Source organism: Amblyomma americanum, chromosome 11 (assembly GCF_052857255.1).
Source record: "Amblyomma americanum isolate KBUSLIRL-KWMA chromosome 11, ASM5285725v1, whole genome shotgun sequence".
NCBI lineage: Eukaryota > Metazoa > Arthropoda > Arachnida > Ixodida > Ixodidae > Amblyomma > Amblyomma americanum.
In genome coordinates this window covers 5261785-5285178 of record NC_135507.1, presented here as the reverse complement: position 1 = coordinate 5285178, position 23394 = coordinate 5261785, and the positions used below count along the sequence as shown (strand labels likewise).

Genomic DNA, 23394 nt, shown 5'->3' with positions numbered 1-23394 from the left:
AGAAGTGTATGAACGAATGACGAGATCCTAAACCCTACCTAGAAAGGAGAGGAGACGCCAACTGTCTTTACAGAAAAAATACCAGAGAAAGTTTATTGCAGCTCGGCAATGTCTGTTTTTCTTCGCAGTTTTATTCATGTCCGCGTCTACAAATTTACTTTAAGGGCAATAAATAGTTTTCTCCCATGTACAGTACAGTAGCAAATAAAAGTTAACGGCGTCGTGTCATGGCTTCAGGGGTAGCTTCAGGGCGCCCTTAATTTATTCTTTTTTGTATGCGCATATGTATATGCACCTATAGCAACTCCTCCTAATTAACAACGAAGAGTTACGAATCGTCTGGACGTCCAAGACGATCGTAGACGATCGTTTTTGTTTTTGGTGTTTTTATTTCCGAAAATTGGAGGCGCTTGGAAGGTGTGGTGGAATTTGTAAAACATTTAATAAATCTCCGCCACCACTATCCACAGTGTGCTACTACCTGTGCCTGCGGTAGGCGAGAAACAATTCATACCATCTCCTTGCCGCTGCAAACGTTCAATCATGGTGAAATCAGCAGTCAACTTATCCTATTCCGCTGTTATGTGTGCTCCGCTGCTGGCAGTGAATGCTTTTGCGTCCCACACGTCTGCACCGCGACGCGAAAAGACCGTGCAGCAGGTGCGCACGATATCGCGCATTATGCTCGTCGTTATCGCGATTGCATCGCCGTCGCCCAACGGTGTAGCGACACTGCGCATGCGCCGTTTCGGCCCAGCGTGTTCCTCTCGCTCCAGCACTGGCTGGAAGCACGACCAAGCCGTGCCGCAGGGTAGCCGAGTGGGTAACATGCCTGAGCTTTGCTCACGCATTCGCGAAGACCCTGGATCGAATCCCAGCGTCTGCAGTGCTGCTGATGCCAGCGGTCGCTGCGCTGTGGGGACTGAGATTTCGTCTAGGGTCGCTCCGGGCGATTTGACGCCCGGCTGTACACTCGGCCGCTCTGTGTGGTGGACAAGGCGAGGTGGTGTGTCTTTATGACACATCATCTCCTCTCGCTGTCCCCCGGGCATCCAAAGGGCGGATGCCTGCCGCTGCTTCCTGTGGAATTGTTCCCGGAGGGCACTCCCGTTCTGCTTTCGCTCGTTTTTTTTTTCTCCCTGGTGCAGTCGCACCTGAAGTGGCGTGTAGACAGGCGCAGTCCGTGCATGCCGTCCTTTCCAGTCGTGAGAGTGGCGTGCAGACAGACTGCGTCTGTCTGCACGCCACTCTTACTACCGAAAAGGACGGCACGGCAGACCGCAGCAGTGCGCACAAATACATTCAATGTGAAATTAAAAAAAAGATTGAAGTTGGAGGGTGTGTTCTAATGTTTCTTTAGCGCGAGAACTTCTGGTACAACCTGAGAAAACCACGGATCACAGAAGCCTATATCTGCACGGAGAGGCTCATACCGTCTCATCGTCCGCTTATTACTGCTCATGCGATATATAACTGCACACGTAGGCTCCTAATCCAAAATATCTTTAAAAGACGGTATAGTTAACCACGCTCTCGGCAGACACGCGGAAGAATATAAAAAACCTTCCATACCTAGGAACGAGCGCTGAAGTACCACAGGGCCACGTCCTGGCTGCTGTTGTGCTCATTCAATCATATCTACCTAGCGCAATACGAAGTAGCGTAAAATGGCTTGATGTCGACATCACTATCTATCCTTCTCTGCGTTGCCATATTGGAACAATCGCGCGTAGACGTCGAGGCACTGAACGGTCAAGCAACACCTGCAGGGCGGCCGCGACTTGACAAGCTCACATTTCGTGGCGCCAGATAAAGCAAGAGGAGCGGCGATCAAGATGTGGTCGCTACGTCGGGTGCAGTAACAAAACCTAAATAAATTCTTCACCGTGAGCCAGGGGCAGCTTGTATCGATATTTCTATTCTTCTGCTATTCTAGCTTATGCGAACGATAGCTGAGAGACACCTGGCCTTTGCCGAGTAGCTATGCATAAAAATATAATTTTCTGCACGCCAAATAAAATTCTTGCGACTGAACACGAAAGTAGCTACAAAACTGCGCCTGTTGGATCCTGTTGGTCATCAATCCTCTAAAATCAACCAACTAGCCCGGAAGAACGTTCCACTAAATGCGAAACTTACTTAGCGGCGAATGTCCCAGCACTTCTGTGCCAGGTATTGCGGCATCAGCTTGTGGTTATTCACCATATCTTCATCGCTGCATCCCCGCTCCTTTAGATGGTCCCAGAAGGTGTCTGCAAAAATAGAGAAAAAGAAAACATCCTTCGTTGTAAACATTATTTAAGGTTTCATGGCTCACAGAACAACTGCAAAATCATGATTTAAATGACACCAGTCCTAACATTTTGCCCCGAGAAAACCTACCTTTAACAGAAAGCTTTGACTCAGTAAAAGGGCGCTGTTCAGTTTGTGGGCACCTCCCTTGCAGACCCATTTGTAGCCTTTCCCACGATGAACCGTGCAGAGACAGCATCGCCTCAAGGGAGGGGCGCATATCGTTACCGTGTTTACGTTACCGTTTACCGGGCCCGGCAAGCGACGTCTGCGCATGCGCCGCCACTTACCGGTCCGCAAGCACTTTACGGAATCTCAGCGTTGCGGGGAGTTAGCGTTCGCTCGTAAACAAACATAGCGGCGTCCTGCACGGCCGTTTCGGACCAAATACAGCACCGCCGCCACGTTCTTCGGCGCCATTTCTCGCTATACATGAAAGCATTCGCTTTTAATTTGCAAACTCTCACTCATACGGTGAGGTTTGAGTAATAAAACAAGTCCATGTTTTTGAGATTATTTGCCGATTTTTGAGGAGTTAAGCCTGAATATATGCTGTGTACATAGCCAAATAGCAACGACTACACTGCAGCTCTTCAGTTTAGTGCCCGATTTAACATTTTTCTATATTTCCATTATTTTTTCCTCGCAAAACAAAAACTGGTAATTCTCTTGCTATATTCATGAGTAATTGGAGAAAATAAAAAGTTTCTCCGGCCCGGAGTTTTCGCGTTTTAACTTACTGCCAATAGATGGCGCCACTGTGTTTACATCCAAACACAAAGAAGCGAGAATGCGGCACGGCAAACATGTGTCGTAGTTGTGCTTTTTTTTACAGCGCTCGCAACGCAATGTGCGCTGTGTATGCAAGCTTACTGAGGTCTACGTAGTGAAATTGTCTACTGGACAGGGTAGGCAAAGGTGTCTAGCTTCACGGGCACATTTGAAAAGCCGTTGAAGTGTCGTCGGTACGTCTTTATACCCAGAGAAAAAGATTATTAAAGTGTACCATTTCACTTCATAGAAATGATTGCAATGCATCCCTATTTCTTATATAATGAAAAGCTGGGCATCAACCATCCTCATCACTAGTTTTAGCTTTACGGTAACTTGTTAAGGGAGATACAGCGCGCTAAAACGTCTTCTGTCGTGCGCCGCGCTAACCGGAAAATCCGGCGTCCGGTAACACGGTAAACGGTAACGTAAACACGGCAATGATATGCTATAACTCTCTATTTTCTGTTTAGTTACTGTAACAAACAAGGGAGAGTGCGACAGAGACTTCACGCACGCGCGCGTGGGACGTTAAAATTAAACTTTTTGCTTGCAGATGTGCAGTTTATTATAAGACGCACCTTACAGCATCATCCTCTTCGTCTGGGATCGTCGGCGCGAACGGACGCGTCGCTCGTGGCTCCACTCTTCGCCAGCGGGGCGAGGAAGCGGCGGGGAGACATGCCTTCGTATCTCGTTCCGCCCGGCCTCGAAGTGTCCCTAGCGCTAGCGTGGCCGAGGAGGAGGAGGAAAGGCAAGGAGGTTAACCAGACGAATAGCTGGTTTGCTACCCTGCGCGGGGGGAACGGGGTGAAGGGAGAAAAAGATGAAGGAGAAAAGACAGTTGCAGTAAATTAACGTCACTATGTAAAGTCACAGCGTTCAGTAAAGTCACATCGTGCAGGCCAGAAGTCTACAAAAAGCGGAGGAGTGCCTTGGAGGCCATCACCGCTTACGAACACCGCGGCCAGTGGCCGAGAATCTTCGTTTCCGTCAGTGGGCGCAGGTCTAGATGCTCCAGTGCATGGCAGTCTTTCGGCTCTGTAGGCAGGGCATTCACAAAGAATGTGGGCTATAGTCTCATCACACCAGCAGATGGCACATGCAGGATTGTCAGCCACACCTATTAAGGAGTAGTGCTTGGTGAAAGCTACACCAAGCCACAGGCGATTCAACAAAGTTGCTTCACGTCGTGGTTGGCCGGATGGAAGCCGAAGCTTCAGATCTGGGTCTAAGTTTTTTAAACGCGAATGCGAGAAATGGCCTGAATTCCACACGGCAAGCGTGCTGTTCCGGGACAGTGGTCTAAGCCTACCCGCTGCGTCAACTCTCGAGATGGGGATGGACACACAAGCACCCTCATGGTGAGCAGTTTGCGCGGCCTCGTCCGCGCGGTGGTTGCTTGCGATCCCGCTGTGTCCTGGCAGCCATTGGTAAACAATATCGTGTCCTTTGTTGATGGCTGTGTGGTGGAGCTCTCGGATTTCGGCGAGTTGTTCATGGGACCCAGCAGATTGTAACGCTTGGAGAGCTTCCTTTGAATCAGTGAAAACAGATAATTGCTGGGGTGCTTCTTCACTGATATGCTCAATGGCGACACAAATAGCAGTAAGTCCTGCACCCGTCGATGAAGTCCGGTGTGATGTTTGCACTTTCTTAACTATGGTCCTTACGGGGATGACTACGGAGCCCGAGGAACTGGAAGGGGTCACTGAGCCATAGGTATGTACTTGCAGTCGGTGTCCGTGTTTCTCATGCAAATTTTCTAGGGTGGTCTGTTTTAGTGTTTTGGTCGATAAATCAGCCCTCTTTTTTTGTGCCCGGTGTGGAAAGAACCACACGAGGTTGGTGCAGACTCCATAATCTCCATAATGAAGACGACGGTCTAGAGGCTGGTGCAAGTCGCGATGGGCATCAATAATTTTTGCAAACAATTTACTCGACCGGTTAGCAGGAAGACTGGCAAGATGGTGTGCGGGAGTCCGTGAGAGGTTACGAATGTGTGCTCTCAAGGCTTCGATTGTGACATAGGTAGTCGTCACTGGATTCTCCTGAGCGATGAGTACTGTTGCGGCTGTAGACGCGCATTTTGGCACTCCTAGGCACGTCCGCAGAGCTTGAGCCTGAACACTTTGCAGACACCGTATGTTCGTTTTCCTCAAGTTTCCTGTGTAGGGATACTGTACCGATGGAATCCCATTAATAATGCCGTGTACAGCTGGAACATCGACTGCACTGATGCTCCCTATGACTTTTTCTCCGAGAAAGGAGAGAACGTTAAGGATTGATGTCAGTCGCCTTTTAATGTACGAGACATGTGGGCTACATGTTAGATTACGATCGATGATTACTCCGAGGAAGCGATGGCTTATCTCGGAGGGTATTGTGACCCTATCTATGTTTACAAGATAATGGGACACGTTCTTGTCTGCAAAGACAACAACAGAAGATTTTTCATTAGAAATCTCCAGGTCTTGCAGGCGGAGGTAGGCCGGAAGAATGCTTTCCGCCTTTTGACGCCTTGCTCGAAGTTGTGGTCGCGTAACTCCTGATGCCCAGATACAAATATCGTCTGCACCGACTGAGACTCTCGCCGACTGTGGTAGTACATCAACAAGGCCGACAAGCGCAAGATTGAAAAGCGTTGGGCTGAGTACTCAACCCTGTGGGACCCCACGGGAAGTGTAATCTCAAGATGTTGGTCCGTCCTCAGTCTGCATAACTAGTGACCGATTGGATAGATAACTGCGTATCCAGCAGAACATGCGACCACCAAGTTCTGCAGCTTCCAGAGAGTTCAAAATAGATTGATGAGCGACGTTATCATACGCCCCTTTAACATCCAGAAACAACGCCGTGGTCAAGCGCTTCAGATGCTTCTGATGTTGAATTGATGACACCAGGTCATTCACGCAATCAATAGAAAAACGTCCCAAACGAAACGCAGACATTACATCTGGGTATCTTTGATAGCACTCCAGATACCACTCAATTCGCGTAAGTGCCATCCTTTCCATGAGTTTGCCCACGCAACTAGCCAATGCGATTGGACGGTACGACGCTAGGTCAAGCAGCGATTTCCCTACTTTAAGGAGTGGAACCTGACGACTTGATTTCCACGCGTCCGGAACTGTACCCGCACACCATGATGAGTTGAAATGGTCTAAAAGAACACGTCGAGCCTCTTGACCAAGGTTTGCAAGCACAGAGCATGTTACTCCATCGGGTTCCCTCGGGAATCCCTAGATCTATGCACTGCGCAGCAATTCAGGGTTGTGGATTGGTTCGTGGGACCTGCTATTCTTGCGCAAAAATCTTCGCCAATTTCCGCTTCGCTTCGAGAGACTTGAATAGTTGGAGCTGCTGAGGAGATGTTCACAAATCGCGCACCACACTCCAGATGCGGGAGAGAGGCTGTCGAGGATTCAGTGATTCACAGAATTCTTTCCAACGGTCAGCCTGCATGATTTGAATTCTGCGCTGAATTTTGTTCTGTGTGCGCCTTGCACCCCTTAAGTCGTGCAGCGACTTTGTGCGCCTGTATCTTCTCTCTTCTCTTCGTCGAGGTGATCTGAGGCGCTGCAGCTCCACATTGAAGTCTGTGAACTTTGGCATTGAAGGGAAGAAGCATCTTGCGTGTTTCATAGCCTCTTTTATGCGCCCTTCAATGCATGTTGTAATTTCTTCTCTGCAGGCTTCTTCCATAAAGATTTTAAACGTCTATTGGTTGCAAATGTATGGCAGATCTGCATCCAGCAAGACCAGGTACAATATTATATGTGGAAATGTGGTCACTTCCATGCGTTTCTACGTCGGCAAACCACGGGACGCGTCACGAAAGGCACCGAAACACAAACGCCAAGTCCAGACAACTGCTGTAAGACAGCCCGCGAACGTACGTTGGAGAACTATCGTATAAGGCATTGTAGGTCGTGGTCAGATGCGAAACAGACAAGATTTCTGCCCTTCGAATTCATCCGGATGTCTCCCCACATGGCGTGATGCGCAGTTAACTCAGCAGTGACGATCGAAGGCCCAAGTCTTACAGCCAACAAGTCCCTCAGTCTGTCGGCGTCAAACCTTGTTGTTTGGAAGGGGGGGGGGGGGGGGTTATATTGCTGGTGGTTTGGACGACCTCGATTCCTCAGCGTATTTTGTTGCTAGCTGGCATTATTGTTGTTGTAGCAATAAAGGCCTGTTTGTGTAAGCCAGTGAGTCGTTCCTTTGTTCCCTCAGAGCACGGCCCGCCGTGGTCGGCGAGCGCTCGGTGTTGTACGCGATCACGCGGTGGGGTGCGGGCGGTTTTGAACTGAAACAGCCGCGATTAAATGGAGAGAGAACGAATTATCTCCCCTACTCAACCCAGAAACTTGTATTCATTAACCCTATTATTCACCCCTGGGAAAAATATTCGCATATATCGGTGAAGATGGCTAGCCAGGCGCCAGGAGAACTGGTTTTCGCACGGAATTTTCAACCTAGACAAGTCGGGTGCCAGCAAAAGTGGAGTCGAACCAAGGCTTTGCAGCAGTGATGTGACTTCCGGAAGGCCGCGTGTGGACGAGACACCACGGCCGTCTTCAACAAGCGCCATCGTGGACAAGCTCAATGGGTAACGCCACATACGGCTACTCCGAGCGCTGTCTCCGGTTGTTGGCGAAGACGCTCGATTGCGACCTTGTGCTACGACGGCAGTTTCAGCTGGGGACACCGCCGTAGGCCATTCTGCACAGGTGCTCTGGTGCAGTCACTGACGCCTCGGTGCATACAGAGAAGGACGGCATTAATGTTCAACAGTGAATGGTTTGGTTTGGCTTAGGGGGTTTAACGTCCCAAAGCGACTCAGGCTATGAGAGACGCCGTAGTGAAGGGCTCCGGAGATTTCGACCACCTGGGATTCTTTAACGTGCACTGACATCGCACAGTACACGGGCCTCTAGAATTTCGCCTCCATCGAAATTCGACCGCCGCGGCCGGAATCGAACCCGCGTCTTTTGGGCCAGCAGCCGAGCGCCGTAACCACTCAGCCACCGCCGCGGCTCACATCACATGGAAAACTCTCAGTCGCGGTGGACACCTCAACCACGCTGCATGGTAATGTAGTAAGGCAGTGAGTGCACGTTAAAGAGCCCCAGGTTGACGAAATCATTCTGGAGACTACTACGGCACCGCTTTTTCTCTTATTTCACTACCATGATAATCTCACTGCTATCATTACGGAGTGGGCAGTAGAAGTAGGAGGTAGTGTGATTCTACATGATACCGGCAAGCTATCTCAAGAGACGGAAGATCGGATTAAGAAACGCCAAAGCATAAAAGCGGCTAAGCCTATAGACAGAACAGAACTGGCAGAGCTATCAACGCAATAAATAAGCGAAGGCAACCGCAAATGAAAATTTAATATGGAAAGAATCGAGCATGCTTAAAAGAACGGAGGCGGCCTAAAAACGGAGAAAAGGAAACTAGCCATAGGTAAAAACCAGATGTGCACTTTAAGAGACAAAAAAGGCAGTCTCATAAGCAATATAGATAAGACAGTTAACAGACGCGAAAAGTTCTACAGAAATCAATACAGTACGTAATGTAATCAGAGTTAAGTACAGTTAGTATGCTTAAAAAAATCGCTTTAATTATGCTGTTCACAATGTTCTAATTTATTATGTTCTCTACGGCCAAAGATCCTGCGTAACACTCGGCTGTGAAAAAGGATGCACACTGTGGCACCCTTAGTGTCTTCTCGAAATTGTTTTTTTATTAGTGCACTTCGAACTGAATGATCAGATTTTGAACCATCGGTATAAAATCGGTTGCATTACCTGCACTTCCCCATCTGTGCCGAAAATTCTTGTCATATACGTTTATGTGGCATTTTTTGTGTTTTGTGCTGAGTTTTATGGCACATATGCAACTGATGCCATCATGCACCAAGAACAAGGTATAGGAAAAGTCTTTTGTTGAATGTTATAGAAATGTAAAAATAATCCCTAGTGTAACGGCCATCAAACTTTACTACCAACTAGTGAACACATACACAAATTGTAGAAATGGCTTAGTAAAAGCTTTAAAAACGGCTGGGTAACCTCAGTAGCTTTCCTTGGCTATGCAAGGATATCGAGGCTCCCAACCAATCAATATAAAAGCCTCATCCTTCTTCTCATGCATGAGAAAGTGGCTGAGGTGTACTGAAACTCAAACAGACCATTGGGTAAAAAATTTAGTCTTTTGAGAAATTTCGTTTCGTTAAGAAAGCTAAAAACACGTGATACATCAACAATTGCATCATCTCCTAAAAGCAGTGCGGGATGAAAAGGAATGTATTCGTTACAAAACTGAGTGAAGTACTTTTTCCTTAGTTTTTTCAGCTTCGCACAAGATATTAATATGTGGTTAACCGAAACTTCATGTCCGCATTTTTCGCAGACAGGTTGATCTTGTTTTGTCAGTAGGAAATTGTGTGTGAGGTGCATGTGTCCTATACGAAGACGGCACATAATCACTTCCTCAAAACGTTCCTGGTAAGTGCAGGACTTTCATTCACCTATAGCTGATTTTACGTTGTGTGATTTGTTGTTTACTTCGTTGTCCCACGCGGACTGCCATTTCTGTCTTATTTTACGATTAATTAAGCTAATGCAATCGTTGAACGGTACATTTACTTTCTTTACATGCTTATAACGAGCTTGAGCAGTACAGAAGTCCACTCTTTTGTTGCCTTTAATTCCGGTATGGCTTGGTACCCAGCAGAGTTTTACGTTTTGTCCTTTAGCTGTGGCTATTACTATGTTGTGTATGATATCACCATGTATAAGAGTGACTGCATTTCCAGAGTGAAGTTCTGTAAGCACGCTTAGCGAGTCTGTGTATATGATACTGTTTGCGAGGTTCTCATTCACTATATTTTGCACGGCTCCAGAGATCGCGTAACATTCGGCAGTGAAAATGGAGGCACACTGTGGAAACCTTACTATTTCAATCCAATTCCCTTGTACCACTGCGCTTCCTACGTAGGCATCTGTTTTTGAACCATCTTTATAAAAGCTCTGAAAGTACTGTACTTTTCCTCTAGTGCAAGAAATTGTTATATGATATGTTGTTTTGGAGTTTGTTCCTTCCGGAAGCGTGTAAGAGAAAAATCGCAGATTGCAGGGAAATTCTGCCATGGAGGTAGTGCATCTCGTCTTTGCACAATACCAGGTAATGTGTTTAGGACGCCAAGATTCTGGCACATCTCTTCAAATCGCAAGAGCAGTGGCCTGGTAGCTTGAGGTTTGTTGATAAAGAACGTTCGAGATGAGCACTTCGTAGCTATATGGTAACATAGACGTTTTTTGTAGGGAACGGAGTTTCAAAATGTACGAGCAGGTAAGCATGGTTCTTCTGCCTGTAAGTGATGGTTCATTAGTTCCTACATATAGGCTAGTTATGGGTGATGTCCGATATGCACCAATGGAAAGACGTAAACCTAAATGATTCACTGGATCCAGTCGTTTAATATACGATGCTCTCGCTGACCCATATACTATACATCCGTAATCTAAGGTAGAGCGTACAATGGCGCGATAGATTTGCAAAAGACATGTCCTGTCAGCACCCCAACGTTTGCTGACAGTACCTTGAGTATATTTAGGGATCCGGAGGCTTTCTTTTTCAGTGTGTTTATATGGGGGCAGGAAAGCGAGTTTTTTATCAAAGGTTATCCATAGAAATTTGTGCTCATTTTTGACGGGTATCTGTGTTCAGTTCAGGTGTACGAATGGGTCGACTTGTGTGCCGCGTTTCAGCGAGAAAAGGATGGGTACTGTTTTCTGTGTGGAAAACTGGAAACCGTTCTGATCTTCCCATGTCACTAGTTTATTCATTGTCAACTGCATTTGTCTCGCCCATGTTGCAATGTATGAGAATGTGCAGGCTATTTGAACATCATCAACGTATACTGATTACAGGATGGACTTTGGGATTATTTTACTTATGGAATTCAATTTTATAATAAACAATGTCGTGCTTAAAATACATCGTTGAGGAACTCCGTTCTCTTGAACGAAGCTCCAGGACAGGGTTGATCCCAGGCGTACTTGAAATGAGCGGTCGGAAAGGAAGTCAGTGAGGAAATTTAACATCCTACCGCGAATAACTAGGTCGCCTAGGTCGCGGAGGATCCCAAACCTCCAGGTCGTATCATACGCTTTCTCCATATCGAAGAAAACGGCAAGACAGTGCTGTTTGTGTAAAAAAGCTTCTCATATTGTGTTTTCCAGGCGAACTAAATGGTCTGTCGTTGAGCATCCCTTTTTATATCCGCATTGATCGCCATCAAGAAGTTTGTGGGTTTCAAGGACAAATGTTAATCTTATATTAAGGACACTTTCAAAAGATTTTGAGACACAGCTTGTGAGGGCTATCGGCCTATAGCTGCTTGGGGAAGTCGGTGGTTTTCCGTGTTTCAGGAATAACACTATCACTGCTGTTTTCCATGCTTTAAGCATTTTTCCTTGTGTGAGTATTTTGTTGAAGAAATTCAAGAGTGCCCTTATGGCAGGCTGAGAAAGATGCGCAAGCATTTCGTAGTGTATCTGATCGGGTCCTGGTGCAGTTTTGTTTTGGCAGACAGTACTCTATTTCTTGGAGAGTAATTAAATTGTATTTCCCTCCACTTATGCGAAGTTTTTTTGTTGTTTGGCTATATTTTTGTGTTTAGAAATGACTGCGTATAGTGCGAAGAACTGGAGATTGCAGCGAAGTGTTCCCCCAAAATGTCTGACTGTTCCCTTATGCTTGTTTGTGTGCCAGGTGCTGTTAGAAGAAAAACTGTGAGAAGGTGCCATTTATTTTCGAACCTAAATCCCACATTTTTGTTTCTGATGTGTTTTGACTGTTTAAAGATGAAACGTAACTCTGCCAAGAAGCTTTCTCGGCACTGCGGCGGACGTACGGAGCTCTGGCTCTTGCCTTTTTAAAATGCACGAGGTTTTCTTGTGTTGGGTACCTGCGAAATTTACCCCAAGCACTATCATATGTTTTTTTTGCTTCCTTGCATTCTTTTGTCCACCACACTGTGTTTTTGCTGCACCATCTCCTGAAGACTGAGGAATAGCTAATTGTGCGGCAGTAATTATACGATTCGTGAACATTTCGTTTATCTCATCGATGTTGATGTTTTCTAAAACTATATCTTCTAAATTGGCTTGTGCTCTAAAAAGTTTCCATTCTGCTAAATGCAGCTTCCAACGTCGCGGTTTCGTTGGGATGATTTCTGGTGCAGGTGTCAAACTTATTAATACAGGAAGGTGATGGCTGCCATATGGGTTGTTGATAACATCCCATTTAAAATCGTTAAAAACAGATGGTGAACTAAAAGACAAATCTAAACAGCTCATATTGTCCGAGTTTGGGGAGCAGTATGTGGCCTTTTCCGTGTTTAAAAGACATATATTGTTTGTGAGAATAAAATCTTCGGTTGTTTGCCCCTGAGTGTCACAGCGCTCGCTTCCCCAAAGAGGGGAGTGAGCGTTAAAAATCCCAACTACAAGATGTGGCTCTGGAAGATCATCTATCCGTTCTTGTAGATCATGAACTGTTATTGTAAAATGTGGATGTATGCATACGGAACAGATTATTGGTGTTTTGTAGCTGACGATGCTGACTGCAACCACCTCAAGTTTTGTTTTGAGCTTGATTTCTTGAGCAGGAACGCCGCTTTGAACGTTAATCGCGACACCTCCCGAGAGTCGATTTGCCTGCTCTCGATAGCGTCTAAAGGTTTTTATATTGTTTCAGGATATGCACATGTTGTGGACCAAGATTGGTCTCCTGAAGACAAAACTATGGGTAACATTGACCCTAAAATATGTGTTATGTCGCTGTAATTCCGCATAAGTCCTCTACAATTCCAGTGAATTAAAAAAGCCATGTTTCTGCTTTTGAGAGGAAATGAAAGGAGATTTACTTAGGCGGTGGGGCCTGTCTTTTTTTCGCTCAAGAGAGCTGTTTCGCCGCTGCAGAGCGGGCGGACTGAAGGTTACATTGATCACCTCGCCAGAAGTGCTGAGGACCGCGGAGAAGCCGGGGTTTGTTAGTTTCAATCCTCCCAAGAGGGGGGAAGTCCTGCGGAGTGCCGACCCATGGACCGGCGCTCCCTGCTGTGACACTGGCAGGACAACTTTCGCTGACCCTGCCTTGGACGTGGATGGCCCTGCCATAGGCTCGGTGGGAGTGGCCTCGGCAAGTGCCGGAGTGTGTGTGGTGCTACGCCCCTGCACACCACATCAGCGAAGTTTTGTTTTGCTGTGAAAGAGAATGTGTTCGTAAGCGCAAAACGCCTTCTTGCTTCTTTCAAAAAAATGTTTTCCTTCGTCTCTATGGTGATTATCTCTTTCTTTCTTCCAGGACGGACACGCTCTGGAATATGCAGCGTGGTCTCCTTCACAGTTTGCGCAGCGCGGGGTTGTGTCACATTCATCACAATGGTGATCCTTCGAGGCACGTTTTGCGCAAGTTTTGAGACCGCGGCAACTCTGTGAGCCGTGGCCGACCCTTTGGCAATTGAAATATCTGTAGGGGTTAGGTATATATGGTCTTACATTACCTTTCAAATATCCCACATCGATGGTGTCGGGCAATGTGCTGGTGTTGAAAGTAAGGATTAAGTGTTTTGTGTCTATTTCCTTATTGTCCTTCCGGATCTTGATTCGGTGCACATCTATGACGTCTTGGTCGCTGAGCCTTTCGATCATCAGTTTAATAATAATAATAATAATTGGTTTTTGGGGAAAGGAAATGGCGCAGTATCTGTCTCATATTTCTTTGGACACCTGAACCGCGCCGTAAGGGAAGGGATAGAGGAGGGAGTGAAAGAAGAAAGGAAGAAATAGGTGCCGTAGTGGAGGACTCCAGCATAATTTCGACCACCTGGGGATCTTTAACATGCACTGACATCGCACAGCACACGGGCGCCTTAGCGTTTTTCCTCCATAAAAACGCAGCCGCCGCGGTCGGGTTTGAACCCGGGAACTCCGGATCAGTAGTCGAGCGCCCTAACCACTAAGCCACCGCGGCGGGGTCGAAAATCAGTTTCTGATATTACGCCTCGGACAGTGTTCAGAGATCGATGTGCTGTTATGGAGAGAGAGAGAGAGACTCTTTAATGAAGAAACAGAGAATTTAGCCGGCGGTTTAATATCGCTGGCATGCTACTCTGCGTAGGGAGGGGAATTTGGGAGATAAAGACTGAAGGAGAGCAGCGTGGAAGAGGTGGAAAAAAAAACGAAGATAAAATGCAGCCATGAAATGGGTACTAAGGATGCAGTGGCGAGTATTGATGTAACCTATTAAATGATGGAGTGCATAGTCCGACGAATGGGCTGACGAAGTTCACTGCAAGAAGAATGCATGAAGGTAACCTGCAAGTGAATTTAGAGCTTATCGAGATGTCCAATGTCTTTTAAATATGTAAAAAGAAAGTTCATTGCAAGTCTCTGTTGCCTGAAGCAGGCTAAGGGGCCTAAAACTTTGTCCATTGTTAGGGGCACTGGGCAGAGCTTCTGCATGCAATGTTCATAGTACGCACGCTCGTTAGCATACGCAGGGCACTCAAGCAGGATATGTTCCACAGTTTCTATCGAAGCACAGTTGTCACAATGCGGACTGTTCATTTGTCCAAAACGGTATCGCAGGCTATTTGTATATGCAGCATTCAGACGAAGTCAGTGATAAAGTGCTTCGAGTTGTCGAGGAATTCTGGGTGAGAATCTTGATCTAAGGTGTGGGTCGATTGAGTGAAGAAATTGGTACTGATGTGTCGGCAAACTCCAAAGCCGATACGTTTCTTCGTACGCAAAACTTTTAGCCATTTGGAAAGCATCAGATTTCGTGAGACCGGGATGTCCCCTATAGAAGCAGTGTTTGAAAGTTTTGAGCGCTGAATGCACTCACGCAGATCAAGGAGAAGGTCACCGCTGGCCATTTTTGAGACCCCTGTTGCCAGGGCCGAAGGTATCGGCTAAACATTTAGACACAAGGTATGGAGATATTATTCTTGCTTGTTTTTCATCGCTTTGACTGCGGATTACGTGAAACTTGGTAAATGTTTGTTTCTTTTTTAAAAAAATCTGCTGCTTCATTCCGCCCTGTCTTGAGAAAGTGATCTGTTTTTGAAAGGAGGGGAGCCATAAAAAAAATTAGTTTTTCATTCATGGTGCCAGCCACCCACCACGGAGTCCAACAAGGGGACGGGACAGGAACTTGAAAGCAATTCCTGCCCACGCCAGCTGTACACCTCAACTATAACCAAAAATGGGGCAACTGAGGGTAGCTACTCTACATAGGGTTAACCCTAGCCGCCCATGAAGGAAGGAAAAAGCGGGAAACGAGGAGGAGACAGGACAGTAGTCAGAAAGAAGATAGAAAAGAAATAGATGGAGAGAAGGACAGGAAAAGACGACTGCCGATTTCCCCCGGTCGGGTCAGGCCGGAGGTGCTGTCTCCAGGAAGCTGGGGCCAAAGTGGTGTGTTGCCTCCGCCGAGGGGCCTTAAGGGTCCAAACGCTCGGCATCGGCTCAACCACCAGGATCCCCTTTTCACCGGACACGGCGATGCCACACACGGCTAGGCGCGGGTGCTCGGGTCCGTGGTGATGCACTGCTCACCATCATCCCCTTGCGGGGATGTCCCTGCAGATGCTCGGGAACCCGTTGTGTCGCCACTCACCAACGCCTGCAAGCTGCAGACGCCCCCCCCCCCTCCCCCTCCCTGCGGGGTGTGGCGTTTGTTTATTCTGAAATTATGTTAATGTGAAGTCGCGTACAGAAGGCAGAGAGTACAAAGAGTATGAATGTATTGCTGAGCCATAAACTATGCAATCATACTCTAAGCAGGAGCGTACAACAAGCCGATAAATTTGCAAAAGGCGTGCCCTATCAGAACCCCAGTGTTTGCGCGAAAACAGTTTGAGTTTGTTCAGCGATTGGGAAGCTTTGTTCCTAAATGCTTTTTATGAGAGGCAGGAAAGTAAGTTTTTTGTCAAAACTTATGCCACAACATTAGTGTCCATTTTTTATTCATAATAAATGGTGCCATTCAGGTGTAGTGTGGGATCTGTCTGGTAGCCTCGTTTGAATGAGACGGATGGGCACTGTTTTCCGTGGAGAAAAGCGCTAAATATTTTGTCCCCCACATGGCCAGTTTATTTATTGTTAACTGTGTTTGTCATTCACACGTTGATATGCTGAAGGACATGTAAACTGCGTATCTGACTATCGTCTACATAGACTGACTCAATAATGGAGCTTGCGAATATTTTGCGAATAAAATTCATCTCTAGAATAAGAAGTGTTGTGTTTAAATACACACCTGACGAACCCCATTCTCTAAGCAGTTCTCTAAAAGGGGTTCAATCTAGGTGGATATGGAATGAACAGACAAAAATTCTTTAAGGCATTTAAAAATCCCGTGGCGGATGCCAGGACCAGCAAGGTCTTGGTGAATCCTGAACATCCAGATTGTGTCATACGCCATCTCGAAGTTGAAAAAGACAGCAAGGTAGTGTTTTTTATGTACCGAAGCTTCCGGACTGTTTTTTTCATCACCAACAAGATGGTCGGTTGTGGAGCATGATTTTTTTAAACTACACTGATGGATGTCAAGAAGCTCACGGGACTAAAAACAAAAGGTAGTCTTATATTCGGGACACTTTCAAAGTACTTCGCAAGACTGCTAGTAAACCTGCTGCCTATAACCACTAGGAGAGGTCTTCCAACTTTTAAAAAAGCAAAAATATTGGTTTTCTTCCGGGGACACGAAAGAACAGCACACATCAAACGAGCATACGACGAAACAGCACATACAAAACAGAACCGCAACAACATAGCACAGGGAATAAACAGCATGACGTCAAAACCCCACAGCGAGAAAACTGCACGACGAAAAAAGAAAGCAGGGGAAAACAGCACGACGACAAGACAGCACATCAGAGTACGGTGCAGCGGCGCTGGAGGGGTGAACAATGATAGGCACAAACGAAAGGTAAATCACAACACAGAGGCCTTTGTAGCTAACGAGTGCTCGTTTCGCTGGTTCATTAAGAAACAGGGCCGGCTCACTGAATGAAGATCACCGTGAAAAAAGAGAAAAAAGTGGAAAAAAAGCTTCAAAATAAAATTAAACTCCATAAATGCACGCTGATGTATGAATTATCAGGTCAGCAGTGTAGCCCATTTCGCAAAGTGCAATAACCGCCGGTCAGTCTCAGACAACTGCTGTGCAGCGTCCTGGTTAAACAGCAAACAACTTTTCCAAGGCATTCGACCGTGTTCCGCATAATCATCTGCTAGCTAAACTTGCTTTACTTGGAATCCCGCAAACATTACTTATCTGGCTCGAGCACTTTCTTAAAGGGCGCGTGCAATTTACATTCGCCAACTGTTGCAGCTCATCGCATACTGACGTCACATCAGGTGTCCCTCAGGGCGCAGGGTTATCACCGTTGTTATTCTTAATCTACATAAATGATCTTCCATCTAACACAATAACCAAACTTCGACTTTTTGCGGATGACTGCGTCGTTTATAACATCATCCATGCCCCTGAAGACACCATTAAGCTACAAAATGATATAGACACAATTGCATCATGGTGTGAAAAATGGCACATGCCACTTAACCTAGACAAATGCCAACTCATGTCCTTTTCTCGTAAACAAACCTCTATTAACTGCACATACCATATTAATTCAACTCCCATTGCCTGAACTTCCTCTTACAAATACCTTGGCGTTCACCTGACATCATCCTTATCATGGGTCACTCATATTAATTCAATATGCTCCCAGGCCTCACGCACTCTTGGTTATCTGCGACGGAACCTAACATCAGCACCACCTGAAATCAGACAACTAGCTTATCAGACATACGTACGCCCAAAGCTTGAATACGCTTCATCCATCTGGAACCCTTCACAAGCATACCTTACAAATGAATTAGAAGCCGTTCAAAATCGAGCTGCACGGTTCATCATGTCACAGTACTCGCGTGATAGTAGTGTCACTGCACTAAAACGAGCCCTTTCCCTCCCAAGTCTCCAATCACGTCGCATCGTATCATGCCTATGCCTCCGTCATTCCTTTTTCTACCGCCCTATTAACAGGCATCCTTTGCTGCAGCTGCCATCAAGAATATCCCCTCGCCTAAACCACACTCATCCCATAGCTCCCATTAAAGGCCGCACATCAGCTATGAATGTTTCATTCTTCCCAGATGCAATAGCCCGATGGAATGCCCTGCCTGATAATATTGCTTCTTGCACAGATCGAGCAATTTTCCGCACTGAATTAGCGAATCACCTGTGTCTTACGTGATGTATTCGGCTTCATCAAATAATCTGATCCTGTGTTACTATCTCCTTTAATGTTTTTAATTTTAATGTTTTAATTTTAATGTTTTGCTTCGTTTCATTCCTTTTTGTTTTTGTTTTTGTTGAGCTGGTACCATATGTTTCTTAGTGAAAAACAGCGCACAAGCAAACACAGACAGAAAGAAGGGGACAAGCGCTAAGATGCAAAACCAACTAGCCCATTCAGCTGCTTTACTACCATATGTTGTACACACTGTTCTTGCCCCCGCCTTATGTAATGCCCACCGGCCCTTAAGGCTTCAATAAATGAAACGAAATGAAAAATGTCGGCTCGCGCAATGCTGCCACCATTGAAAGTAAGCATCGCATACTGGATGTTTTCAGCGTGTGAAGTGCCTGAACCTCTTAAAACATTGCTGAAAATTCAACTGCCTACAGTAAGAGTTTTGAAGAAAAAGAAATTTCTACACCAAAAGCCCTAGGTCGGACGTATTTGCCAGAATTCAGAACCACGATGGTCAACACGCAGAATCGATGCTTACAGAACTTTTTCAGAGTTATTCATTCCATTACCCACCAGAAAAAAAAAGTAAATATTTGAGATCGTGAATATTACCCTACCCTGCTCCTTACCGAGTCTTTGAAACGAGCACTCGTTAACTGCAGTGGTCGCTGCCGTATGTGTTGTGATTTACCGTTCGTTTAGGGCTTTGATTGTTCACACCTAACGCAGCGCGGCAGCGCACACCAATGGGTTGTTTTTACGATGTGCTGTTTTTTTTCCTGTTTTCTTCTCTTGTCGAGCTGTGTTTTCCCCGGCGCTGTTTTGTCGCTGTGCTGTTTTTTTTGTGCGCTATTTTGACGCATGCTGGTTTGACGTACGATGCTCTTTCGTGTCTCCGGTTCTCCTGTGCCGGGTACCTGGGAAATTTACCCAGGCTTTATTTTGGTTTGTTTTTTCGCTTATTTATTTAATTTTATCTTTCTAATTTCGAATAGAGCTATTTATTGGCGTACCACTGTCAGCTATGCACCACATCACAATACACCTTAGACGCGCGAACAAGTTTGCTGGTTAAATAAAATTAGTGGTCTAATCAGTCCTACGCCCAGATTCTTCAACTACAGGAATGCATACATTCTGACCCATGTTCTGTTGCCGTAAACAAAGTACAATGCTTGAGAAGACTTACTTTTAATCACGTGTATGTTCTGTGCTACCGCGCAGAAGAGCGAGCAACAGCATGTGGTAACTGAAGTAAGACACAAAGTGCTAAGATACCGGATTTTCGGCCACCTCGCGGGCAATTCTTGTTTGAACGGCTAGGTAGCGTTCGGCGGAGGCAACCCTTGACGCCTGGGCGCACGCACTAGAAACTCTCCCAGACTAAGAATCGTTCGCAGTTAGTATTGCTTCACTTGACGATATTTGAAGTAATACTTTCAATAACTGCACACAAGAATTTTTGAAACTTCTCTGAACCTCACTAGGTCACCTATGGATATCCTGTAGCCTCGGTGGGTGGAATCATGATCGGTAATAGCAGTTCAAAATTTAGCCGCTAAATATATTCCTACACTAAAGTTGAGAAGTTACCTTTTTAGCAATTACTCAGTCTCCTTATTTATTGACAGAGAGGTGTGTATCCCACTTAGGTGTGTAAGTAGTATCCATACCGGTCCTTGCAATTTCTATAACGCAGTTAAGCTTGGCGCTGTGCCCTAACAAATTTCGTCTATATTGCGTCAAAATACATCCATATTCGAGAAGCCTGTGCGCTTTCATCGGACCAGCAAGCCCGCCTGTTCCTGATGCAGCTGCCCACCACAGAATCCTGACAGCACCAATTTTCCACTCGGCGGCTACACGCTCCGTGGGATGTGCGCATGACCCGTGGACAACACCCCCAAGCTGTCCCACTATATATTGCCCTCCGACAAGCAGCACGGCCACTGGGCACGGCGGCACTATGAGGATGCAAGTGTCTAACCCGTTCGTGTTCACTCCGCAGGTGAGGAAATGTTACGGAAAATGCTTTCGTTCCAATGACCCCTTCCTATTTGTGCTGCCGTGCCCAAGTGTCTGCTGCCAAGTTGCTCTGTTCCTCAAAGGACTGCTGTTACTGACCGGAGATGTCAAACTCAAACCAGGCCCCGAACTGTCCCAAATCGCGAAACAACTGAAAGAAATTTCAATAGATATAAAAGACATAAAATAAAAAAGACTCACCGACATTGAAGACAAAATAGACGCCCTGTCAGCGCTAGAATCTAAAGTCGCCTCCTGCCATGACCAGCTTGCTTCATTGAACCGCCTAGTTGCAGTCCTGGAGAACAGGATTGAAGACTTGGAAAATCGCAGCAGGAGGTCAAACTTAATTGTTTACGGCCTCCCAGAAGAGGGAGATGAGACTAGGGAATCACTGGAAAGCTCTATTAATGAAAAGATTATTGCAAAAACGCTCGGACAAAGCAAAGTTGACATAGAGTGAATTCACCGCTTAGGAAGGCCAGCACCGAAAGAAGATAGGCCAGTTATCGTTAAGCCTCTGGATTCGCGACGCAAGGGTGAAATTATGAAAAACGCTTTCAAACTTAAAAACAGCTCGCTTTCTCTTGGTGAAGATTTTTCACACAAAGTCAGAGGTATTAGAAAAAAGCTCTGGGACAGTTCCAAACCGAACCGTGATAAGGGTGATAAAGTATCTTTGTCCTACATATGGGATGACGATAAAAACGACAAGGTACCATTACAAAAAAAACCGACGGAGAAGAACCGCTTCGCCCCAGGACTCGCCTTCAGGCGTAGTCGAAAACAGGTCCCCACTGAACTGAAATGGCATACTGGTCCCCGCTCCTACCTATTTGGTTGTGCAAAAAACACGCATTCACGACAGTAGGGCCCTTTTAAAGCCCGAAAAACAGTTCAGAATAATCAATGTTAATGCCCGAGGCCTTGTAAATAAGGCGGACGAATTTGAAATTTTACTGCTCGAATACGATCCCCACATATGCGTTATAACAGAAACTTGGCTACATAATGATATAGGTGATGACACCGTATTTCCACCCTCATACAAGGTATTCAGGAAGGACAGGCCCTCAAGGGGCGGCGGTGCAGCTGTTATTGTCAAAAACCAAACTGAATCCGCCTTAATTGAAGACGTCCCCGATCTTGAATGCCTGTGTCTTAAGTTGTCGTGCTGGGGACATGGTTTCATTTTTTATGCGCTTTATAGGCCCCCTGACGTCAACGATGATTACTTAGTCAAATTACAAATCCATATGTCAAAATACACAAAGAATAAAATACTGCTGATCGGCGATCTGAATCTTCCACGTGTCGACTATTCCCATGCCCGACCCTAATGGCCACCATTGGACGCTAGGAGCCAGATTTCTTATCAGCTTTCAGCGTACGATGTGGAAGTCACCACCTATCAGCGCAGCTGTCCTGACGAGAGAAGCACGAAAGGGAACATGCACGTGCGAACGCCACAAAGGTAATGACACGCACATGAAACGTTCCTTCGCAATAGCTAACTAAATTGTGTTCCTACTCGTCGTGAGTAGTTACCAAATGCAGTATTTTTAGCCTCCATCAGCTAGAAATCTTTCTCCGCGGAAAGTACCTGAGAACGTGAAGATGAGCCTCATTACTGGGAAGAACGTGTGCGTGGGGTCATCGCTGTCTACAAACAAATCCCTGTACGGTAACGGAACCTAAAAGACTGGGTCCAGCAGTATAGCTACTAATTGCAGGGTAATAAAACAAGCAGCTGAAATGGCGAACCTCGGGCATTACGTCTGAGAAACTACGCTTTGTAAATGCCCTTTTGAGAAAGTACACTAGCATAGTGGATGGTCTTATTTATAGCAGCTCCGAAATGCCTTGAGCTGTGAGTCAATTGCGAAGTCCGTGCATGTCGCAAGTAGTCAACACAAAACAGCGTTTCTTTCTTTTTTTTGCTCTAATTATGAGGTTCACTCTGTCTTGAAAAACTAATTGCTCTGGAAAGCTAACCCTGGAAATAGAAGCTTGGCCTCCGTTTTAGCTTGGTTTTGTTTATATGAAGTTTAACGTCCCAAAGCCGGGATCGATCCCGTGTCTTTCAGGTCAGCACCCGAGAAACCCATCCACTGAACCACCACGGAGGCTTCCTCTCTTTCAGTACTTTTTGCGCATCTAATTGCATCGTGTTGCTGCGAGTTTCAATATTGATCGGCCTTCATTTTAAACCCAGTTCAGTGGTCGTAGAAACTCCAATTTGAAGATCACACTGATAAACATTATTTGCCGCTACTATAAAAAAATAATTTACCCGTAATAGTTCATAAGCGTAATGGCTAAGACAACTGTGACAGTATGGGGATTGCACATGCATTAGGCATCCACCGTCCTTCTGGTACTCGCTCAGCTGTCCACGCTCATGCTGCTGCTACAGACCACTTAGTTGAATCTGTGGCATTCTCACGTAGGATAATATGAGTGATGTGCTCACCGTGTGCCTGTCCTCAGGAACGTTGAGCTCTGTTGACCAAAGCTTCTCATGGAGCTGCGTGGACAACACGTCGTCCACCTCCAGTCACCGAACGCCACGCTAAAGCACAGTCGGGACCTGCACAAGTTCGTTCCGGGGGTGTAAGACAGCAGCAAGTTGGTGGTCGAGACGTCGCACGCTTTTACTGCACCCAATTAGGCCGGTGCAGCTACAGCATGCCCCTACTAGAGCTGCGTCGGCGCTTCTTTCCACTAGTGGAAGCGCGGATAGCATCGTCGCTTGCTGTACACGATCCCTCGTGGCTTAAGTCTGCTTCGCTCGAACCTGTCGCTGGTAGTTTTGTGACCAGCTAAGCAGGACACTGTTCGGCTCTAAGCAGTTTCCATAGTGTGTCAGTGTGTGCCTCCACTGTTTGCTTCCCTGTGACACGCCGTCTGTGCCTCTGACGAGCCCTTCTAGCCTATCCAAAGGATACCAATCTACTGAG

General features: G+C 46.3%; 1 long non-coding RNA gene across 1 annotated transcript; it reads right to left on the bottom strand.

Annotated features, from left to right (window-relative positions):
* Positions 1 to 1903: 1903 nt before the first annotated feature.
* LOC144110702 (uncharacterized) lies at positions 1904 to 23000 on the bottom strand. The gene is made up of 4 exons (XR_013309907.1): positions 22908 to 23000; positions 20636 to 20732; positions 3645 to 3855; positions 1904 to 2252 (listed from the first exon to the last, which is right to left on the bottom strand). It is a non-coding gene; the product is annotated as an uncharacterized LOC144110702 (long non-coding RNA).
* Between the last annotated feature and the right edge of the window lie 394 nt (positions 23001 to 23394).